The 20,763-nt window shown below is 34.6% G+C and overlaps 1 protein-coding gene across 3 annotated transcripts in view; it reads right to left on the bottom strand.

The window, feature by feature from the left end:
- LOC124354792 overlaps positions 1-20,763 on the bottom strand; it is a 170,007-nt gene that overhangs the window by 126,513 nt on the left and 22,731 nt on the right. The window lies entirely within an intron of this gene.

The following is a 20,763-nucleotide window of genomic DNA, read 5'->3' on the forward strand; positions in this document are numbered from 1 at the left end:
ATATACTACAGTTGGTAAAGTATATTCAAAGCATATCCAGTCATCTTTGGACAAAAGGTAAACTTAAATTTAAATAAATAACGTGTTTAAAATTTTTTAGATTATTATAAATAAATAAATAAATCGTTACATAAAGCAAACAATTCAATCCTACACTAAATCAAGTGTAGGAAAGAAACAAGGAGAGCCGTAACTACCAAAAAACTGAATTAAATTCATAGCACTTGCTATTAAAGAATCTGTATCAGGGAAGTATTCGTAATACAGGTTTTAGAGAGTTAACAGACAACAATCCGTCAATGTACCTGCAGTTTTTGAATGAATTGAACAACTGATGTCTATATATGTCCCGTTTTTATGGCCTGGTTGTTCAACACACTGACTGAGGTGGACACAATCTACTTCTATTCCGGCTGTCCTCAAGTCGGCATGTCTCTTGTCGCAGTGAAGGGGTCAATCCAAGCCAAAAAAAGTCTCAAATCCTCCCTCCTAAATTAATGACATTACCTTCATCAAAATATAGACTAAATCAAGAACCAGAGAAGATCCCGTTAAGACTTCTTTATCTATCAGGAACATCAGATCTATAGCTACCATGTTTCCATTCTTGTACTTCATCATTTACAAATGGCTCTACCTGCCTTCTAAGTTATCTATTTAAGATTAAAACCATTCTTCTTACGCCATCAAAGAAGACCCAAGGTCTATTATGTTAGTTACATTTTTCGTACACACATTTCAAAAGACAATGAATGCTTCAGAAGCGACGATAGTACGTAGTCACATACAACGCCTATTTTTCTGATTAATGTTTTTACCAGGAGACTCTGAAACACATTTATAATATAACTAGCTGTTCCCGCGGCTTCGCACGCTATTCGTAAGCTTTCCCGTGTATGAGGACTTATTTTTCAAGTGAATTATATTTTAAACGCCGATGTAGAGTTTACCTTGTTGCCACTACCAAGAAAATCTGTCAAAAGTTTATAGCCATTGTACACGTACATGTACTTAATAATAAAGTGGTCTAAAATTCAAGCTATAAGGCCAAACAGAAATTCATTTGAAAGACAAATATCCATAAAAACTTAGCGCCTTCACATAGTGTGTGGTTATTATACACAACTATCTCGTAATTGTAGTTTACAATGTGCAGGCGCTTTGATAACTTATATATTTTGCAGCGCCTCCTGGGGGTGAGTTACACCACAATGGGCAAATACATAAGGGTGTTCTGAAAAAAGGTGTTGCCCACATAAGTCAGTGGGCGTGATTCCTCACATCAAAATAAGAAAAAAAGGTCTAATTAACATAGGTTCTCGAAAATGCTTAGTTACCAAGTTATACAGGGTGAAAGATTTCGTCTGAATTTCAGTTCCCCTGCTCTGCAACGAAGCCCTACGGGTATTTTGTTGGCTGTTAATTAAGATGTACAATTTAGCGTACTTTATGTAAAATGAACTGAAAAATTGAATAAAACCGTTTCCAGACCTGTAGCTACAGTAATTTTTAAGATATGTGACGAAATACGCGAAACTTGGTCCCGAAAAAACAAGTTACATTTAGGTTTGAAGCAGATTTACTATGTTAAATGTACAATAAACACAAAATATTTTTTCACGGTACTTGTAGAAAATTTAATTTCGAAGAGAAAGATGTAAATTAAGTCTATAATAGACAAAACGCAAACTTTTAAAAAATAATCCTTAATTACGTACAAAACGCCATGAAAAATAGACAAAATCTGTTTAAGCTCTCTACAAATGTAATATTGAAATTAAAACAGCTGTTTTATTAAAACAAATTAATGAGTTACTATTATTTTTTATCAAGTAAATATTTTTAACAATCATACATTATCATACATAAAAAAGTTATCTGAATTATCATTCAACAAAAAAGGTTACACTTGTCCTAAAAAAAAAAACTAACCACGTCACAGTAGATGTTCAAAAATGTTTCCCCTCATTCAAAATACAAGCATCCAGCCGTCTTCTCATAGACCTGCCGAACTCTTTCGAAGATCCCAGGTGTCTCACGTATCCTTTGAATCCCATTAACAATCCTTATTCGCAACTCTTCTATGGTATCCACAGGCGAGTCCGTAGACAAGCGTCTTTAAATGTCCCCATAAGAAAAAGTCTAGAGGATTGAGGTCAGGTGACCTTGCAGGCCATCGCTACTGGGGCTCCTCGACCAATCCATCTGTTTTGGATATGCTTCATTTTAAAAATTCTCTTACTTGTAATGTGTAATGAGCTGGAGCTCCATCCTGCATGAACCCACATGTTGTTGCGTGTGTATAGTAGTGGCACATCTTCGAGTAACTCATTCAGGATTAGTCGTCAAGAAATGTAAATAATTTTCACCATTGAGCGTATCAGGTAAAAAACTAATACAATTTTTATCACCCAGAATAGCAGCCATACGTTTATAGAAAACTGATATTGGTGACGGTTCTCTGAAATAGCACGTGGATTTTCAATTGCCCACATGTGAGTATTGTGGGTGTTAAGAATAGCCATTCTTGAAAATTTTGCTTCATCATTAAAGATAATGTAATTTAAAAAAATGTGGATTTTCTGAACCTTTGGATAAAGCCATTGGCATAGCTGAACACGAGGAAAGTAATCTCGAGGCAAAAGAGCCTGGACCCTTTGATAGTGATAAGAATTGCAACTGCTGCTCGTGTAAAATCTTCCAGACAATTGAATTACTACTGACACCGAAATCCAAGGCTAGTTCTCTAGTACTTCTTCCAGGATGATTCTCTATTTCGTCCAACACGCCCTCCTCCAAAATTCAGCCTGTACACGTTGTAGCGTGGCCCGTCCTGATCTACCAACTTTTCCAGATTTAAAGGTTCCCGTCTCGCTTAGCCTTCTATGAATGAAAGAAAACATTTCCATGAGTCGGTAAACTGTCTATGAGGAAAATGTTCCTGATAGAGTCGTCTAGCCTGACGACTGTTGCAATGTGCAAGACCGTACATTAAATGCATGTCTGCCATTTCACCATTAGTGTAGTACATAATATTCATATTACCTGCCATGATGAATAAGATATTATTAGCTATCAAAAATTAACTTCAACGGCACTCGCACTAACTTGTATTAAAGTACAGATCAACACACGCACTTAATGAGCAATGGAAAAATAGCTGCTTGTAATGTTTATTTAAATTATTATAAACAATGTTACATTGTTAAAAACATATGTTTTAAATAGAAATTATTTTGTTTCTCAAATCAAATATTTTAATAAAACAGCTGTTTTAATTTCAATATTACATTTGTAGAGAGCTTAACAGATTTTTGTCTATTTTTCATGCGTTTTGTACGTAATTTAAGGATTATTTTTTAAAGTTTGCGTTTGTCTATTATAGACTTATTTTACATCTTTCTCTTCGAAATTAAATTTTCTACAAGTACCGTGAACAAATATTTTGTGTTTATTGTACATTTAACATAGTAAATCTGCTTCAAACCTAAATGTAACTTGTTTTTTTCGGGACCAAGTTTCGCGTATTTCGTCACATATCTTAAAAATTACTGTAGCTACAGGTCTGGAAACGGTTTTTAATTCAATTTTTCAGTTCATTTTACATAAAGTACGCTAAATTGTACATCTTAATTAACAGCCAACAAATACCCGTAGGGCTTCGTTGCAGCAGGGGAACTGAAATTCAGACGAAATCTTTCACCCCTGTAAAACTTGGTAACCTAAGCATTTTCGGACCTATGTTAATTAGACCTTTTTTTTCTTATTTTGATGCGAGGAATCACGCCCTGACTTCATGGGCAAACCTTTTTTCAGAACACCCTGTAAACACATACAAATTTTTCATAATGATTGGTCAAATAGTTTCTGAGTCTATAAAGGACAAACACACAAACATTCATTTATATATATATATATATATATAGAGAGAGAGAGAGAGAGAGAGAGAGAGAGAGAGAGAGATTTGCAATGATGATTACTTAAAACCACTTGTCGCGTAACAGGCTTCCCTGAGGTTGTATGAAAAGTTCGAGTCAACAATTCATTTTATTCTCGAGATTTCCTATGGACAAACACATAGAGAGACAATAATATAAAAAAAGAACATTTACGTCCTCCTGGCAGACAAAAGAGAAATTGTGTCTGCCTACCAATTAAATAGGCTTCAATGACTCTTAGCCAAATTCCATGGTTGGATATGTATGCACCATCGCAAAACATTTTTGTCCTCGTATTAATTTTTTCGGTAAAATTTAATCTCTACACATAAATTGTTTCTCAAGATTTCTTACCACATGACAAATTTACGTTTTTTTATTAAGTTGTGTTTTATAGAGTGTTTAAATAATAACGATTTTGGTGCGCTTGAGAGGATACTTACTACAACGCAAAAGTGTGCTGAAATTAAATCTTGTAACCGAATTTTAACATTGACTTTCCACTATATTACTTTTCTTTTACTTTTTATGAATAAGAGTCACATGTTGAAATCTCATACGGTTGGACTAGATTTTTTTCAAATATATAGATATTCAAATATATATTCTGCTTTTTCTGTTATCATCATGGTTAACCATAAAGCCAATATGTTTACATTATTTTTATTTGCTAACGCTCAGCCAAATCCTATGGAGCGACATGCGCCATCATCGAAATGTTGGCTATATAGAAATGAAGCTTCATGCACACTTTCAAGTTTATCGGTGACTTGGTTTACGAGATATCGTGAGGAAAAACAGAAAAACAGACATTAAATATCACTAGCCCCCCCCCCCCCCACGAGTGATAGGATTCGCTATCACTCAGCCAACTTTTGACATACAGTGCTAACCTTGGATATTGATGAACAACTGATCAGATGATAAAAATAGGTATTTAAAATGATCTATTATGTTTGCAGTATAAAATAACAGGTTTAATTTGAGTGAAATCGGATCTGTGGTCAAAACTCACGATTTGACTCAACATGACCCATTTACCATACACAGAACATTTATTCGGAAACACATATTTTTAAGTGTCTAATATAATGTGTGTAATCTAATCTAATCGAATTCTTTTAGAGTTGCTTGGTATCAGGGAACCCTAAACATACATTTAACAACTTGAAAAAAGATACTTTTAAGGGAAAAGGTGCAATTTTTTATAAATACATAATAGTTTGATACATTTGTTTCTGATTCCCCACACTCCACAAAATTAAAGAAAATAATTCACTGCAGTTGTGCAAGTAAAGTTGGCCAAAACCGTTTTTGGCAAAGTGTGTGATCATATCGAATCACTGAAGCTGAAACTGATTCCACCACTCCGGTTGTGGGCACTTCTGCGCCGTAAATGAGCAACACGAATGAACAGTGAACACGGTTCCGGATGTGACAAGATTAGGGGCAAGTTGACCTCTGACTCTGATGGTGCCATATCGCACTAATGCGGGCACAGATGTTGGGAGAGATTAGTCTCGTAAAGTGGGAAAATGTTGTACACTGGTCAGTTGGCAGCCGACCGTGTGGTTTGTTCCACAAATGTTCCATTTAATACGTTAATTTCGGGATTGGTTGATAATTCAGGTAAAGTGAACAATAAGCATATCTATTAGTTATACAGGGTGATTCATGAAGTTCTCCCCCCACTTCTACAGCACATTGTACTAGTAAAAAATAATGAAAAAAATGTTATATAAACATAGGTCCGAAAACGCTTTGTTAGCGAGTTACAGCTAGCGAAAGATTTCGCCTGAATTCCTGGGTAAAGAGTAAAATAACAGCCATACTGAACTTTTGGAAAGGTTAATTAAGTAAGAAATATCGTGGATTCTTATGTATTTTTACCTGATAAAGCTAATAAAATAGGTTTCAGAACTGTACCTGTAGTAGTTTTTGAGGGGATTCAGGGTTAAATGCAAAAAATTGGGGCACGAAACAATGTTTTTTTAAGTTTGATGTACAATAACTTTGTTAAATTGGTAATAAATACATAAAATCAACAAACATTAATTGTAGAGAATTTAATTCTGAGAAAATTGATATAATCAAAGTCTAAAATAAAACAGAAATAAGTACCAAAAAATCGATTTTATTCAGTATAATACATTACTAGTTTTAAGCAAAATTAATCAGGTTGGGCCAACCAATACGCCACCTTTTTTATAATAGATGTTCGAAAATGAGGCCATCATTATCAATACATTTTTGCAGCACGTTTGTGTATTGCTTTTGTTGCGTTTTCTTAATTTTTCAGGACTTCCCTGTATCTGCACAGCCGAAACCCATGATACGGGCAATTAATTCATCACGAGAATTCACTTTTGTCTTGTATACAATGTCTTTCATCCATCCCCAGATGCAATAATCCAATGGAGATAGATCTGGTGATCTTGGTGGCCAAGGGTGAGGCCCTCCACGACCAATCCAGTGTCCAGGAAATTGATGATTTAAGTAAGCAGAAATGGCACGTGAAAAGTGGGGAGGTGCTCCGTCATGCTGGAAGTACAAATTTTGTCTGAGATGTAAAGGAACATTCTCTAACAGCTGCGGCAACTCTTCTTGAAGGAAATGCAAAAATAGAACTCAGCATTTAGGCGTCCAGGTAATATGAAAGGTCCAATCAGCCGATTGTGCAAAAGGCCACACCAGACATTGACGCTAAATCGGTGTTGAAAGTTCTGTTCCACTACCTCATGTGGATTTTCTTCTGCCCATGAGTGTTCATTGTGCAAGTTATTGACACCATCCCGAGTGAATTGGTGCCTCATCCGTAAACAAAATACGCTTGTAGAGTTGATTATTAATATTCAAAAAGTTGAAAAACTCCAAGCGAAGCGGACCATCCCCTAGCTGTAGATGTTGAACCTTTTGTTTATGAAACGGATAAAATTTGTTATTAAGTGACCTCCACACCGTTGACTGCGAAACTCCTATCAGCCTAGAAATACGTCGTTGTACTTACACCTGGACTGCGATGAACAGCATTAATAACAATATCATCATCAAGTTGGACAGCTCGTTCATAATTGGTTTCTAGTACTTGGTAGTGATCCTGTTTCCCGAAGAGTACGAAAAGTTCCTGAAATTGTTTTTGGTATCTGGAATCCTCCTATTAGGGTAACTTTAGTTCATATTCTTCTACAGCAGCTCTAGCATTACCATTACAGTAACCCAAAATAAAAACCATATCAGTGTATTCCTCTGATGTAAATAAGTAAGGCATTTTTTCGCTGAATAAACAATCGAATTATAATTCACAGAAAAATTGCATTTAATAATAACACGATTTCACAGAACCCGATCTCCTGCTGTAGCTTGCAAAACACCACTAATACACAGTTCTAACGTAACAGTACAGAATACCATTGTTGATCAGCTGTTATTCGTGCATTACCAACTTAGAAATTAATAAAACAAAAAACTGCATTTCGATGATTAGTAAACAATAAATGGGAAAATGTTTGCTTCATTTATTTTCGAACATTTAATGGTAAATTTTTATTAAAAAAAAAAAATACAACGTAATAAAACATGATATTTTTATTTACAAACAAATTTATTTAACAGTTAATCTTGTTTTCTCAATTTATCTCATCATTAAGGAACAAACATTTTGTTTTTGTTTTATTTTAACTAAATACCGTACGGTATTTCTTTACAGCTAGTAATGTATTTATACTGAATAAAATCGATTTTTTGGTACTTATTTCTGTTTTATTTTAGACTTTGATTATATCAATTTTTCTCAGAATTAAATTCTCTACAATTAATGTTTGTTGATTTTATGTATTTATTACCAATTTAACAAAGTTATTGTACATCAAACTTAAAAAAAACATTGTTTCGTGCCCCAATTTTTTGCATTTAACCCTGAATCCCTCAAAAACTACTACAGGTACAGTTCTGAAACCTATTTTATTAGCTTTATCAGGTAAAAATACATAAGAAATCCACGATATTTCTTACTTAATTAACCTTTCCAAAAGTTTCAGTATGGCTTTATGGAATTTGAATGTAGCCTTGATGTGGGATGAATAAAATAGATTTAGTAATTGAAGTTTGCCATGCAACGTATATCGTTAAATCTTTCGCAAAATCTTTCGCTAGCTGTAACTCGCTAACGAAGCGTTTTCGGACCTATGTTTTATATAACATTTTTTCATTATTTTTACTAGTACAGTTTGCTGTAGAAGTGGGGGGAGAACTTCATGAATCACCCTGTATATCAGAAAACCACTTGGCCAACGGACTAGTTACTCAAAATTTGAAACAAACAAATCAAAATTAGTCGTCCTAGGAATATACAGTTCTACAGGAGGAAGTTATGATATTTTTTCTAATTTGGAAGCTTTACTAACGGACCTGGATTAAAAATTACGTTCTGATGGATGATTTTAAGGTTGATGCACTGAACAACAATCTGCCATCCACTAAGCGTTTAGTCGATTTGCTAACGTCATTTGATCTTGAACTGATAGTCAAGTCTCCAACGAGAGTAACTGCCAACGCACAATTGGCTATTGATTATATTATTACTTGTATCTCTAGTGCTCGGTGTCAATACATCAATATCCGATCACTATGGCCAAGAGGCTATTATAAAAAGTAAACTAGTTAAAAATTAATCAAAATTTCCAAACAATAAGAGACACAAGGCCAGAAAATATTGCTCTCCTCAACGCCTTCCTTCCAACGAAAATAGAATGTTCTAAATTCCATACAACCCGTAGAACAGCAATTTAAAGCTATTAATTACTATTTAAATTTTTATTTCAATACCTGCTGTTCTACTAAAATAGTTAAAATTGGTACAAAAAAGATACAAAATACCTGGATTACAAAAGGCATCTTGTTCGAAGGAAAACCTTAAATTTTATTTTGTAAAATACTAGAACCACAACGAATAAAAAGATATTTTGCACATGTTGCTGGTTGGCGAGATCTTCGTTCATCACTTTCACAAGGAACCCCCAGGCGTAGACAAGGCCGTAAAAACTCGTATCAAACTCTGCCTGGCGTCAAACGCATTTTAAAGCGTTGATGAGGTTTTGGCATTTAACAGGAAGACCAATCGATGAAGAAACTGACTTCAGCGCTGGAAATGGGTGGCATGGAATGAATGGGGTGTGAATGTTCAAGTGTTGTAAGTTTGAATGTAGCCTTGATGTGGGATGAATAAAATAGATTTAGTAATTGAAGTTTGCCATGCAACGTATATCGTTAACTGCAATTAAACTATTCGATTTGATTTGATTAGGTGTGATTTGATTTCGTGAATGGCGCACGAGATATTTTAAATAAATATCTTTATACAACTAGAAATATTGAGCATGGTGGTAAACGGCTTTATCCTGTTCGAGTGATACTATGTCAATGACGGCCCTGAAGGACACGCCTGTTTAGAGCCTGGTCCATTGATCTATTTAAGCAAACAGTAGCCTCGAAGTGGCAGAGTTTAACGTTACCTTAATGGAGTGTCGAGTGATATAGTAGCCAGCTGTCCGTGTTGGTTGATGGCTCGTTGTTCACGGCTCGCGGTTTTACGACTAAGCAAGTGTCTTGTGAGTTATTCAGCAACCACATTTGTTTACTTCGCCTTTCAGCGGCGCGGCGTCTACTCAGTGAAGCTGCTCTCGTGGAATCTCTTTAGCGATCCTCTAACCGTTGTTTGTTGCCTGCTATTACTGTCTTCCCGCGTCAAATATTTCTTGATTAAGACCTGTATCATCAGTCCCTTATTCATTAACTACTTTAAGGCTACTCGTATATTTTACCACACACATTTGTTTTGCCGAATCTTATAAAACAATGTTTTAAAATAAAAGCGTGTAAATACACAACATCGCCGTTTTAAAGTTATTTTATTTTAATGTTTCTGTAAAAAAAAACAACATTACGCGATAGAAGATACTCAGTTGACAAAGTTCATTCAACCTACAAGTATTAAAAGTGTTTTTGTTTTTCTTAAGCAAGAGTTTTTCAAATTAAACCGCCACAAAATAATTCCTGGTAACAGATGTTAACCTAAAAATAAGCCCAACCTCTCCAATTAAACAAAAGTGTGTGCATTTTACAAAATGCGACGACGGTCAGCTCTGATTGTAGCTATTCATAGTTTATCCAATAATTTACATCCGAATATTTTTGTGGTGGAAAATTTTACAAGTTTAGAGCTTTTTTCTTTAAATTACTTTTTATTTAGGTTTTAAAATAGCAAAAAATCAAACGTTTAAATTCATTATAACCTTTTGTAAAAAACAATTGCATTTTAAAATAATATTATAATAGGCTGTTTTAAAATGATACTTTATTTTTCTTAGGTCATAAATGAATAAAAACTATATTACTCCCTCAAGCTGTAACTTGCCTACACAATGCAAATTGTACATTCTAACTTCAGCAGTTTTTATTTGGACCTGCGATTTCACGTGGAATGATTAAAAAGAACTCTAGTATTATTGTATTCAGGAAGATATCCTAAAGAGTTAAAATAATTTAACATAACAAATATTTCCAAACCCAAAATTAATTGCACCACCATAAGGCCTGAGATGAATGGTCTCAGAATAACTACTGTATGATTAAAATAGTGATATAAATAGTTATGTTGGTAATACATTTAGGAAGCTTGAGTAGTACATATTATTCAAGAATTTAACGGACATCTCTTAACACCTCGTAACATTTTAACTCGATAACTGATACGAATTTCTTAAAAAGATTGTACGTCCTAACAAAAAGTACTAACCAGTTAATTATGCCTTAATTATGCCTACATATTTTAATCATGCTGAATTTATTTCATAATTTAATTCATTTTTAAATACTTATTTCAAACAGAATTTGACATACAAAACACGAAACAGTTTAGTAAAGTCAAAGTGAGAAAGTATTATTATTATTTTGTTGTCAATAAACATAGTCAAGCAAACACTCTATTTTTCCAACAATCGAAACGAGTTCAAACTGCTACAAAGCAAGTGGTCAGCCGACCTAACTGATTTACTGATTCTTATATATCGGCAGATATACTTACGTTTAGCGAAGTAATGTTGGTCCTTTTACGTCATTCCCTAATATGTAAAACTGTTCAATATTGCAACAGCTGACGTTCTACAGACACTGCGAGTGGTGCAAATCAATGCAGAAAAGAGAGTGAGCAATATTTTTACGTCTTTCCCTACCAGGTCTCGTAAAAGTAGGCTATTATGGCAGGAGAGGAAAGGCTCATTGGATGGAAGACTTGTGAGTACAATGTTACTAGTTGAAAATAAAATTTAATTAAGAATATTTTAAAATAATTCATATTAATTTTACAAAGATAAGTATCCTGGGTTTAAAAATTAACGTATTATTAAGCGATGGGTGATTTATAACAGTTAATGTGTACATTTTCCAGTGTTATGTATTACAAGAATCACGTCTCAAATCCTAAAACATGAGGTTACGCATACGAAAACAACACATAAAACATAACGATAACGTGTATTAATAAAAGCTTGTCATCGTTCTGCCAAGTAATGTTTTGGATTGCCACCCTCCTTTTGTATGGTATCCGACTCGTCCATGTTAAAGCGCATTAGTTACTCGTATTTGTGCAGCACGGGAGGAGGGTGTCAGTCTGTCACACTGAGAGAATAACTTGACTGCACGAGGCAGAGCTGAGAGAATATAATCTTGAATGTACATCTCGTGATACACAATTTTACCTATGACTAACAGCACGGATTAATGTTACTTGCACAGAGAAAATAGATTTCTAACAAAATCGTATTATATAAGAAATGATTTTTGCGTTAGCAGTAAGTTAGCAATGCTCTAATATAGTTTTAACTATATAACCCGCATTGTTTATTTCACTTAGGGAGTGAAAGTACCTTTGATATCAAGATAGCAAAGTAAATTTTCATTCCTTGGTTGTTGGAGAGAGCAGTAACTGATTGAGTACCTCAAAATTATTATCTCTAATCTTTACATGGTTCTGAGTTCAAAAATATAAAACACTCCGGTCTTCCATTTACAAGTAGCAACGTTTTCAACCACTATAAAGCTATAAGATATGTTTTTCATATTTTTGTTTATACTCTAAATTTAGATTCCGGAACGTCTATACCTTTTTTAGAATCCGCTGAAAATATAGGTTTGAAATTTTTATTTTTACTTTAATAGGATATGTAGTTACATACGTCATGTAACGCAGTAGTTTTAATTATGTGAAAACAGGCCTAAAACTGCTAATGCAAAAATATGGTATTTTTTAACTAATAAAACATAAATTACTTTTTTGGGGGATTTTAAAGAGGTGAAAATATATTCCGTCATTAAAACAAATAAAGAAAATTAATAACACACCACTTGCACTTCCTAAAACATTTAAATTGTAAATTTAACCTTTGGCAGAATAACAGGTACCGAACACCCTAACCGAGTTTCTAAAATACTATTTAACTTTGAAAGAAATTAAATTTCTTTTCTTTATTCCTAAATCGATAGAAGTTTACTTATTATCTGAATCTCATAATTACTATTAAATGTCACCATGAAAGCTATATTTATCGTGAGTTCCATGATTTCAGTAACGTTTCATGAGATAAAAACCTGCAATATAAACAACATTCACATTAAATAACAAACTGTAGTCTAGGTGAAACAGTGCAGCAAGTCGAGTAGAACAGTCAAGGGAAGCTCGATAGAACGCAATATCCCTAATTGGTTGGGTGCGTGACGGTAAGTAGGGTGTCTCGGGCATTCCATGTCAAACAATAACATCAACTGACATTCTGACATACTTCACGATAGGTATACGCGGACTGCACAATCCGAAGATCGAAATTTCGAACTATTTACGGGTTCTTGCGCAAAAGTTCATCTTTCTAAGTCGTTGTGTATAGAATTTACTGCGGGGCCAAATTTATTTTACAAACCAAAACGAACGGTGCATTCTTCGTAAGTGATTAAATATATTAGGTACTTTTAAAATATACTCAAGTACAAATCTCATTAAACAAACAGTGACCAGTAAAAATTACCCACATTACCCCCTTTCAAACGCAATTTAATAAATATTATATGATACGACAGAACTGAAAGCACAACGTCGTTGGCATAATACAAACAATCGGCTCTTAACTTCCGGCTTAAGTGTTCCGTGTTAAAGTCAAATTCTCGCACTTCCAAGAACACCTGCAAGTGTCCAGAGTCGGCAGGAAGTAACGTCTCTACTTGATAACAAAGTAGAAGAGTTTCATGTCACGTTGTCTCCACAGTGTCACGATACGGTACGTCACATCTCTCGTGTCCCGCACTGCGCCAACCGTCCCTCGCTAGGCTGATTGACTGCTTCTTAATCAAACTTGAGGCAGTCTACGGTTGTAGATGTTTCTAATGATTCGAACCATAACTTTTTAGCGTATGGGATTGCAATTAAGTATCTAATATTTGTGTGCGAGAGACAACTCATCTCATATTCCATGCGCAGGGAAATGGGTTCTTTCTATCTTATTCCTGTATCTTTAACTTTAAAAGAAATTTTTAAAGTGGTTCAGATGTTCTTCTAATGTTCCATCAATCGTTGTTTGACATCTATTCACCTATATAACCTGAAAATACTCTGTAATCTACATACAAACACAAGGCAGGAACACGTCACGCGTCACGTAACTGGCTTCGCTAAAACTGCATGTAAAATTTCTCATTCCATTCTTGTGATGACCAAGAATTAAATCATACAGAAAATAAACTTTTACAACCCCCTACCATGAGCAGTCAAAAGAGAAATTGTATAAGCCTACTATGTGACATGCTCCAATAACGTCCAACAAAATTCCATGGACTATCATAGTACTTATACTTGTTTATACAGAAATCGATTTTGATGCAAAATGTGATCTCTATAAATAAATTGTTTCTCGACATTTCTTGCCACATGATAAATTCACGTAAGTTAGGTTTCATGGCAGTGTATAAATAATAAAGATTTTGGTGAGGTGGGGGGCTACTACAACGTAAGAGTGGGCTGAAATCGCCAACTTGAAATCTTGTCAACGACTTTTACATAGACTTATATGATGTAGGCCTATGTGTGGAGTAGTTAGCCTACATGTATTAATACGTCATATTTCAAAATCTTATATAAATTATTGTATTCTATTTGTTTACACATAACTTTATTCTGCGATTTTACCGTTGCCGTCATGGATACCCGTAAAACCAATGTAAAAAAATTACCGATATCGCTCAGCGAAATCCTATGGAGTGAAACGCGCCATCATCAAAATCGCCGTTGCTTTCATAGAAATGAAGCTTCACGTAAAGTTCAAGTCAAGTATATAGGTAAAGATATCGTGCGGACAGCAGACAGATAGACAGACGATCGGAAATGAAGTTTTACCCAGCCTCCGAGTGACAGTAAAATACGAACAGAATAATACGGATGTCTAAATTATTTTATATAACAAACTCTGTCACAATAAAACATATAATAATGTTACAGAGCAAGCTGTTACTGTAACTAATTGCTAACCTGCACATTTACACAGTATTAGCAAACTAATACGCCACTAAGTTATTTCCACTTAGCCCATCTGTAAGACCTTGTAACATTCTGGCAATCGTCTACATCAGGGATAATTAGGAAAGATTTAATTTGGGCACAACACAAGCTTGGTCTAAAGACCGCCAGTCGGACATCCCGGGGAGTCTCGTTATTAGTAGAGATAGAACGGGTGGGTGGGACGTGGGTCAAACTGCCAAATAATTTCACTAACGGATATTTATACAACAACAGCTGTTCCTTGAAGTAGGGACTCTTCTGATTGTGTAGGTCAGTGATGGCTTAAATTAAAGTAGCGGCGAGAGCGGGGAAACCGAAATTCGATCCCCATGGAGGACAGGCCATGTGACGTAACTTAATTGTATGATTTATCCAGGTTGACTTCGGATACCAACTTTATATCACCCATTCGGGAATCGGGTTGCTGCATGATTAAAGAACGTAGGATACAGATAGGCTGGCATTTGAAGTTAGTACAGATTCAAATCCCGTCTTTGATTGTAACATTTTTATCGATACTGTAAACCTCATACTGCACCGACATCCTTTTTATTCCATTCGATAATATCTTCGCATAGGTCAGTATTCTATCAGGACAGGTTAGTTAGGTTAAAGAGAAGATAGGGAAAACTGACTCATTATATCATATGCAAAGATCAACTTCCTTCTATAATTCTCTTATTTGTGTCTCTGTAAATGCTAAACCTTTACGTCCATGATCAAGTTTGTACTCCACAATACTTCTGTAAATAATTTATCAAACTCTGACCACTCAATAAATGAGTTAAGCCAACTACAAACAGCTGAACACAAGTTGATGGCTTACAAACGAGTTCACTTTGTTCACTTTGTGTTGCATGTCGACCAAACTGATTTAAGGTTTGGCTCGTCAATTATAGTTGCTCCATTTAAGTTTAGCGGAATATTAGCGGTTTATAAACTGGTACACTTTGTTAATATACAGGACGTTAACCTGACCAGTGAGGCGTGGTTTCAGTTGCGGCATATCCGCGTGTAGTAACATTATGTATCCAATATTGCATAATTATGTGTAACTTACGTCAATGCATGCAAGAAATTGGCTTTGATTTTAAAACGATTGTCACTCTCTAGCTGAGGCACTACAGACTCAAATTGTATTGTTTCTAGGTACAACAAGAAAAAGAAATCATTTATTGGATTTTGAGAATGATATGCATTTGTAATAGCGAAAACAAAATAATGCACGTAACAGTTCAGACATCCTAGTATGTGGGCTAGAAAACACTAAACTTATTAGTTATTCTTAGTTACATTACTACCATACAGGGTGTTCAGTAAAAGTGCACCAACACTTTCGGATTTTATTCTACACATAAAAATGAGCATAAAGGTTCATATGAAGGTATGTACTAAAACCTTTAGTTTTCCGTCTAACTTTTGTACCAGTAGAGATAAAGCTATGAAACTTGAGAACTGTACTAACCATTGGTAGACCTTTTTGAAAATAAAATATTAACAAAATCCTTTAATCCGTTTCAAAATGGACGTTAGTCGGTTTTGAGGTATTTTGATGGAATAATTTAAAAGTCCGTGATTTTTAAACGGGTAAAAGGATTATGTTAAAATTTTATGTCCGAAAAGGTCTATCAATGGTTAAAACATATATCAAGTTTAATAACATTATCTCAACTGGTTCAAATGATATTTTATAAAAAAAAAACACATACACACAGATGACGGAAAACTAAAGGTTTTAGAACTTAACTTCATATGGATTTTTTGCTCATTTTTATGTGCAGAACAAAAACCCAAAGTATTGGAACACTGTTACTGGAACACCCTGTATAAGACAATAAGTGTGTAAAGACAATCTAAAACTGGACACCTTATTCGTTAGTCCACTGGTTTCGCTAGTGTCGGTTTAGGTCCTATCGATGGTAGTGCTGTGACTGGCCGTTGGATCGCTTTATGACCAGTTGTTCCCAAGATAATTATGTTTTATCTGTTTGGTGCGCACAGCAAATACACAAATACACTACTGTACAATACGTACAGTAAAAGAGCCAAGGAGTACTCAATATAAAGCATCGGATAAATTGCAATAGATATTTATAAAAGGACATTTTATCTTAATTTATGGAAATACTCAATACGTCTATGGATTTGTTAGGGCAAGGCTCACGAGTTAATCCTCGACAAATTTAATAGACGATTATAGTTAGTTTACGGCTTGATTACTTTCTTGTTCACAAAAGGTGAGTAACTTATCATTGCACTTAGTCCTAAAAGGATTATTGTATTTGCTTAACAACCCATCCAGATGGAACGCAGAGAAGCTCGCCCAGTCTGAATAAAACTAACGAATTACTAGAATAACAAGGCAAGTAAGTGATCTTCAGGATTAAGCCAGTATTACGGAGAAATCCGGAGATTTTTTACATTAGTATTGATATCTCCGAGCAATTCTGCAAAGTTGTAGGGAGACTATGAATCTTCCTCTGTCTAGAAAGCGAGTTACACCTCGGTGTTTAATTGTTAGAGGAACATAAAAATATGGGCACAAAGATGGAATCATAACCTTCGCGATTCATTAGGAGCCAAGGGAGAGCAGAGTATGTGAATATGTGCCCTTCTTGATGACTTACTTCTATGTTAATTTATCCGCCATCAGATTTCTTAATCCGCCAAGGTGGAGTTAAAAAATAATTCTACTAGTTATGGTCTGTTGAACTTACTTCAATTTAAGGTATTACTGAAATTAAATCAATTCTCATATTTGGGTTTAATGGTACCACAGTGGTATCCGACAATGAGGAGAAGACCGGATAGCCATTTGGTCCGAAAGGCGGGAATGGACAAGCCAGAGACAATGACATAACTTGTGAGGTTATAACATAGGTGAGGTCAGCCAGCTGTTGATGGCCCTCTGGAAGCGCGCCAGAACCTCGATATTCAAGTTCAGCTCAACAGCTGTTCCTATAACAGCTGTTTGTGGGAGTCTCTTATACTGCACTGCTCTATTTTACGAGGTAGCAGTCTGAGTGGAATCAAAATAAGCGCTACCCAGAAACAAACATGGCTCCGTTTATCTCACCGACTAATTTTACGACTTCATCATCAACGTTTGGATCAAACCTTTCTCTGTATAGATGATTGTCTTCATTTCTACTATCGCTAATGACTTAACTTTTATAGTTTATAACACTTATAATTGTAATCTTATTTGAGTTATATTTTTATAAGAATATAGAGCCTACATGTTGCAAACCGCAAAGCGCGCCCAAAAATTCTGATTTTAAATTAAATTTTCTTGTCTATGGACAACAGCAGCATGTAGTCAAACTGTGAAAGATGTAAAATATACAGCGACAGCAGGCTAAAAGAAAAACTAATCAAGCACCAGTAAAATTATTTATTTATAGCTTATTAAGTAAGTTATATTATTTTGATCTTTTGAAGTGATCATTTATGTTGTAAAAAAAAACTCCCTCCAAAAGAAAAGGTCTGAGTTTCTTTGTAAATTATGAGCGTTTGAAGCAAGATGTAATATTCCTTGGCAAGTCATTAAATATATTTGGCTACAAATTAATATAAAATTATTTTTTTATTTTGAAAAGATTGTGTTTACTAGTCAATACTACAACGAGTTTTATTTCCAGTATTGTATAAATAAGATGGTTTCCGAAAAGGCCAAAATTCTTAAAAACAAACACCAAGACTGTATATACATGGTAGGAGTACGCCATACCACGTGTCGCGTAACAAGCTCGCTGATGTTGCTTGCGAAATTTTAAATCTACAGCTCATTTCATTCTCAAAATATCCGTACAGACAGACAGATGGGAAATCACGCAGAAAAGAAATTCTTACATTCCCCTTAAGGCAAAAAGAAATTGTGGCGGCATACTTAGTGATAGAATTCAACGACGCTCAGGCGAATTTCTTAGTTGGACATTCACCATCATAGAACTCATTCTCTAATGTGTAGTAATGAAGTTCCATGCAAAATTTAAAGTTTACAAATTTAATTAAATAGGATTTCATAAAATTGTTCAAATAATAAAAGTTTCTGTAAGCTAGGGAAGGTATTACAACGCAAAAGTGCGCCGAAATCAAATCTGATCACTGACTTTTAACATTGACTTACCACTGTAATAGGCCTATTGTTCTATTTACTTCATGAATAAAATGTTATATGTAATCCCATATGATTGTATTGTTTGTTTACAAATATATTAATTCTGTTATTTTTCAGTGTTATCATGGTTACCTATAAGACAGATATTCGCTAACACTCAGCCAAATCCCACCATACAGAAATGAAGTTTCTTACACAATGTCACGCACGTCAATAGGTCAGTTTGTTTTCGAGATTCGTGTACACAGACAGATAGAAATGAAATTTTTCCAGCCCATCAAGTTATAAACTTCGCTAACGCTCTTCTAATAAACAAACAAAGCAATGTTAATACATTCTCCTGATATCTTTACAGCTTTCTGAACAGCAAGAAATGTAGTGGATAATGGTGGTGTTGGTCAAACATGTCAAGACTGGTTGAAAGTATAGTCTACTGTATTTGTCTAGTCTCAAGATAGTTTCCTTACAGTCGACTCTTAACAACGTACAAGATAATGTAATGCGACCATCAGTTACCTTCGGCATCGCACGCAATATGCTGTTAACTAACAGGGACGTCATAGGCATATCCTTTTTTAAATAGCATATCAAACACTCGTGTTGGTCATCACAAGACATTCCAATTCCCTGGTCCATTGCAGAATTATTGGCTGTAAAAAGCAATGTTTCTGCGATCTCTAATTGGAGAGAAACGGGTTTTAATAGTGCCAATGAGATAGCTCGAATTTCTTTGCAACACACAATGACATTTGTATTGAATAGCTGCAACGATATTAATCACACTTGAAGTATTTTTGGCCTGCGCAAATAAATTCTAACGTATGGAATCCATAACTTTCTTAATTAAAATAGTCGGGGCGTAATATGAAGAAGCCCTATTATAATTTCAAAACGGAAGAGGACATATTTGGGGTACTTTAAAATTAAACCACTGTTCGTTGTAAATGTAAACACAATCGTACACAGACGCTTTAGCGTGAACTGCAAATATTTAAACTAATAGTATAATATATATATATATATATATATATATATATATATATATATATATACAACATTTAGTAATGGTACAGTAACGTGAATTATCATAATAATAGTGGAGGCTTGTTGTGGTTCCAACTACAGGAATGACAGGAACCTTTACGTTAGTGTCAACCTGTTCTCAAACATCGCCAGAATGTGTGATAGTCACCGTTTCGCACCCCATCTACCCAAAATGCACCATACTCGTTATCTCGTGGGTTCAAATATAGATATTATCGAGCACCATTACAATCAAACGTTGTCAATATTCAACACAAACTTCAAGGCTTCCAGTCCAGTATTTACGAAGAGTGTTAGGTTCACGAGTTCTCGCGATTGGTTATGAAAATATACAAAGAAACTCGTCTTGAGAGTATCTATAATACTCACGTGGGACCATAATGGTTATTTAAATGTGTTTTTATAATTCTGAATGTAATAAAAACTGCCGTAAAAATATAGTTGTTTTTCGTAGATTTCCGAAATGTTCAAACTGTTTCTAATACAGCAAGTAAGAGTTAAGGCTAATACGCGTAGGAAGTCCCGTGTAAATCTATTCTGTAATTTCGGAGATTTCATGATAAGTTAGTCAGTTGTACTTGGCGTGTGTAGCATTTTTATCCTGTACTGAGGCATGCTCAAAATTTTTTAGACCACCAACATTTTCTCATAATTATGACAAATTACACTAATTTTAAAATATTTTTATCATTGACCATTTTTTATTAACTTTATTGTTTAAGACGTACAGCCTACGAAAGTTTAAAATTGCATGTTTTTGTTAAATAGAATTTTAGTGTGTTATTGAGGTTCAGTAATAAAACCTTAGAGTAATTAATAAACTGCTAATATGAGTATAACAATTAACTAAATGCTGTTATGAGAATAACGACCACAATAGCCGACATTCAAGTCAGTTGTGCTTTTTTTCATTGCAGAAACAGGATTAAAACTATACACATTAATACTATACAAAAAGATTTACTTTAGATTATGCAAATATATTTTTTGTTATATCAGGGAACGGCCCAGAAGGAGCCAATTGAAAATCTAAAACGAGAGCACAGGTCGAGTAGTAACATCCA

The sequence above is a fragment of the Homalodisca vitripennis genome, chromosome 2 (assembly GCF_021130785.1).
Source record: "Homalodisca vitripennis isolate AUS2020 chromosome 2, UT_GWSS_2.1, whole genome shotgun sequence".
In the NCBI taxonomy this organism is placed as follows: Eukaryota; Metazoa; Arthropoda; class Insecta; order Hemiptera; family Cicadellidae; genus Homalodisca; species Homalodisca vitripennis.